The sequence below is a fragment of the Lactuca serriola genome, chromosome 2, assembly GCF_051521515.1.
Source record: "Lactuca serriola cultivar US96UC23 chromosome 2, Lser_US96UC23_V15, whole genome shotgun sequence".
Taxonomy (NCBI): Eukaryota; Viridiplantae; Streptophyta; class Magnoliopsida; order Asterales; family Asteraceae; genus Lactuca; species Lactuca serriola.
Window position 1 is genome coordinate 221910503 of NC_136409.1, and position 4711 is coordinate 221915213.

General features: G+C 33.8%; 1 long non-coding RNA gene across 2 annotated transcripts; it reads right to left on the reverse strand.

Moving 5' to 3' along the window:
* Positions 1–577: 577 nt before the first annotated feature.
* Positions 578–3651, reverse strand: LOC145088646 (uncharacterized). Of its 2 annotated transcripts, XR_013701191.1 has the most exons (4): positions 3027–3651; positions 2687–2900; positions 1790–1932; positions 578–1687 (listed from the first exon to the last, which is right to left on the reverse strand). It is a non-coding gene; the product is annotated as an uncharacterized LOC145088646 (long non-coding RNA). The 2 variants fall into 2 exon arrangements; XR_013701190.1 differs by having other exon boundaries at positions 578–1932; positions 3027–3650.
* Positions 3652–4711: the final 1060 nt, after the last annotated feature.

Below are 4711 nucleotides of genomic sequence, written 5' to 3' on the forward strand. Positions count from 1 at the left end.
AGGGGCGGTAGCCATTGACGGGTCCAAGGAGCCCCTGGTTGGGTCGAGCTGACAAGTCAACACATAAATTTTTTATTTGAGTTATGTTGCTATATTAAAAATTGCATCAAAATTTGATTTTTAGAAAAGGGACTAATTTTGACCCTTTTCCTTGAGATTTGTTTTTATGACATGTTGTGACAATTTTTAGACAGGGAACATATAGTCGTTTTTTGGTCATTTTCTAATACACTTCTTTATGAACATTTCACATACATTCTTTGATTTCATAATCTCTGAATTTCGTGTTCGATATGTACTATCGAAATACTTCAATTTGATAGTGAATTACAACTTTCAAAGAATCCAAACAATCTGTCCATCTCTTATTTCTAAAAGTTAACCACTTCACTCTCTAACATCCTCAACGAGTGCAAAGTCTTCGCCGTAAAGTTTTAGTAAAATTTAAAATATAAACAAGTTGAAAGACTAACCGAAAGTTAGGAACTTATAAAAATCATAGATTCAATTATATAAAACTAGGGAAGAACACCGCTTTGCGGGGTTTGGTACGCTAAAGAAATGGACAAACTGCAAGTTTAAAAAATATTGTTGTTTGACCACTAAGATCCACTGCATTCACATTTGCACCACACTACATGTTTCACATTTGCACCACACTACATGTTTCATTTAAATGAAGTTACTACGACATAACCTTACCCATAGTCCCATACTATAAACAGCAGAAAGGAAAATTGTGGCCCAGTCTTCTTTGTTATTATCATCTTTATTCTGAGTTGATGATTGTATAGTTAATGGTCTGTATTGAAAAAGAAAGACCACAAGTTTTTAAAAATACTTTTTTATGAGCAATGTCTTACAAAATTATTTCCAAAAACATGCGATTTCAAAACTTCTTGGAGGATGTTTTCCAAGCTTGCTGGTAGTGCTTCTTTTAATAGTTTTCGGGCAGCATAAGTGAGGTCAACGTATAGTTCATCAATTGATACACGATCATATCTATCCTTTCTTGAAAGAATAGAAACAACCTGCAAAAATGAAAAGAGTAACTCCATTCTTTTTGTAATCACACCCAAAAAAATAAAAATAAATAAACATAAACATCTTAAACCAATGGTCAATAAATGACACTATCCAGAGGCATAATGGTAATTTTTTGATTGGGACCATTCCTGTAATATTTTTAAATTTTTTTATTTCTGGCCTTTCATTCATTTGGCCTACTACCATTAACCTCATACTGTATACACTTTTTATTACTTTCTGTCAAGTTGTTGTTTGTGTACTACATTATCCTTCTATCCAAAAATTATGAAATAGTTTTTTTATTTTAGAAATGTTACCTTACAAAGGCTTCAATGCAGAAGCAATGGTGAAGTATAATAGGTCAAGTTTTATTATCATGTTCTTTAACCTACCAAAGCTATTATGGTTAACACTATTTGTTGAAGCTCTAAAAGCAGTACACACCATTTGGTCCAGTAAGTGATTCACTCTTACAGTTACCAGATAATGAAGTATCTTTATACATAGTAAAGGGGTCGAATGTTCGTTTCATTAATCATTGGGGGTAAATGTGGAAGAAAAAAATATGTATGTACATTTTCTCCTTCTCTATTTGGATCCATAAGCGCCTTTCGTTCCAAGGTTGGTAGAGGAGGGGTATCATTCCAAAGGCTTAGATCTTCATTTTTTAAAAAGGTGAGCACTTGTGTCAAAATGTATAAAAATGAAATTAACAATAAAAAATGTAAAGTGAAAATTCTATATAAAGTAACAATGTTACCTTCACCATGAGCCACATTGACAAAACCAAACAAATTTAACAGGGAACACAGGAATGAGGATTGGGGTGCAAGGCCTATATCCTTCACATTTATCTGTGCAGACGATCCGAGGTGAGATTTGTCTAGAGTTATCGCTCACTTCCTAAAGTATTTATAAAAAAATAATAAAATATTAAACAAATACAATGATACAACATTAGACGTAAAACCATCCATCGTTTTAAATCAAAATGGAAGTAATCACTTTTAATTTGCTTGATTTCATCCAAAACCTTAATTTCATTTTGATTTTTCATCTAAGCAAGTGGTTGCTTTTTCATGGTCTGTCTTTCTTTGATATAATTTTATAATTTTATAATTTTTTTAAGAACGTAATTAAGTAATTAACTGATCATTGCTTCTTAATTAGCAATTATTTTTATATTTAATTTGGTTATTTACAGCCTAAAATCATGGCGCACATCATGCATCCCAATTAAATCATGTAAGTTGAAGGTAAAGCTCCTAATCGGAGATATTCAGGTATTAATATAATAGTAAACAAACCATTTGAAAGGAAGTATGGTAAGAACCCAAAATCAAAGTAGAATCTTGAGATCCGATTTTCTTAAATAAATTGAATGATTTTCTTCTTAAAATTAAACTTCTTTCTAATAAAGAAGAAAATTTAAATTCTTTGTAATAAATATAAATAATCAACGAATAATTATTAGTAAACAATAGTTTGTGTAATTATGTTAGTGTGGTATAGGGGTTAAAGAACCCTAGCACGCAATCTATTTTGGGGATTTGGATGTAAGATTTCGCAATCTATTTTCCCCTCTCTAATCATAAATCAATAAAATCGAAAAGAAGCAACGAAGAGAGAAATTAACGGTAGATATATAATCAAAAACCTGGAGTTAGGGAAGCTGATGAATTAGAAGGCAGAGCGAATGGGTAGAGATAAGCAACAACTAAATGCAATTGAGGTGAAACAGGAACTTCATCTACATGTCCTGGAATCTCTTTCCACAACACTAATGTCTGATTCATCGATTCATGAACCACCTTCACCACTTACATTTGTTAATCAAATTGAAGCCATTAGGAAAAGAAATTGTTCGATTCCTGAAATGATTTTACTAAATTCCGGTTAGAAGAGGCACCAACAACTGCAATAATGTTTTGCCCTAGAAATAGAAAGAAAGCAAGATAAATTAGAACATGTCAAACGAAACAGTGTGCTGGAGAGACCTGGGAACAGTCAATCTATTGAAGCTAGGAAGAAAGGAATCGGAGAATTTCTCTGTCATTGTTTATAATGGAGTATGTGAACATCGTCGTGGGTATGGTTCGGTTTCCTGCTGCGTTCAACATGTTTCCCTTCTTATCCTCTCGATATCTCCTTGTCGATTTCATTACGACCCTGTGCCTCTCCATGATCGACGCAACCCTAAAATCGCTCCCGCCGCTAGGACTGACCTGGACGTCCGTCGTCTGGAAAGCAATAGAATTTTCTTGTGTGGTGAAGTGAAGTGTCGATGGTTATCATCTGCCATATCTAAACGAAGCAAGCGACGTATGCAAGTGAAAAGGCAGAAATGGATCGGTGGCTGCCCTCATTTTTTTGTTCCCGTGACCACAATCAGTGTCTATACCCTCTATGCCCCGATTTCTTTCAAAAGAAAGAGAGGGGAAATAGGAGTATATTTTGAGGCACAAAAGATCGAGAAGGTGGAAGAAATCGGCTTAGAGAAATCGGTGTCTTCTAGGTAGGTCGAAGAGAGCATGACACGAAAGAAGCACAGAAGCGGTGGAGGAAAACACGTATACACAGACAGTGGGTATGTTAACACCTGTAAACCATTATCTCAAATGAACAGAAACCACCTGAGCAATCAAAAAATAAAGCAGAAAAAAAAACAATCAGCCAATACGAACAAAATACTGTTCAAGTGGCTGTTCTAAATTAGTATGTATATAAATATAAATTATATAATTTTGCATCAATTTAGAAAAGAAATACCATTAAATAAAACGGATCTTAAAGCCCACTACGGATGTTCATGATGCATTGGTGGACATTAGCCCAAAAGGAACATGACCCTTTAGGCTTTAGTTTGCTTTAGATATGGATTACAGAACTAAGATAAACTTTATTGGTCTCATTAGTTTGGGTATTTTGTGTGTTTGATTTATAATTTATTTTATTTTATTTATTTGTTATTTATTTATTTTTATTTTGGACCATCTTTATAATTTTTTTTTTTTTGTTATTGGAGTCTAATTGAATTTCAATGACCTTTATGCCCTAATAGATTTTATAGACTTTTTAATGGTTATGTGTTTATTATTATTATATAAAAAAACATCCAAAAAGAATAAAAAAATAAAAAAGAACCTAGGTCACAAATACGACATCTGTAATTGATGTTTCATCTCCAAAGTTTCCTCCTAAACTCACATCCGTCTATCTCCTCCATCGTCTCTCGAATCCCCTTCAAGTCACTAATGACTTCTCCCTCCAACATCCTCAACGAGTGCAAAGTCTCTGCCACTAGCATCCACTGCTCCTGTCACCAGTGTTCGCCTCCACTATCATCTATTATTCTTGCCACGAGTGTCCTTCATCACCAACAACTACCTCTCCTGCCACCAACGTCCTTATCCCATGCAACTTTATTTGTGTAAAGAAGCAACACAACATTCTATACTCTAAAACCCCTTTTATCCTGATCTGAAAATCTATTTTTCTGAAACACTCATCTCCGACTATCACCTCCGGTATAAACACATCAGCCATGGAGGAAACTATAGGTTACTCACCAGAAAGTGGTCATTCGATAACACCTCTCATATCAACTTTCTCTCCCTTCACCCTTTAGAAAATCCCCATAATAAAACATAAATGGATAATGAAAACATAAATAATAAATAAA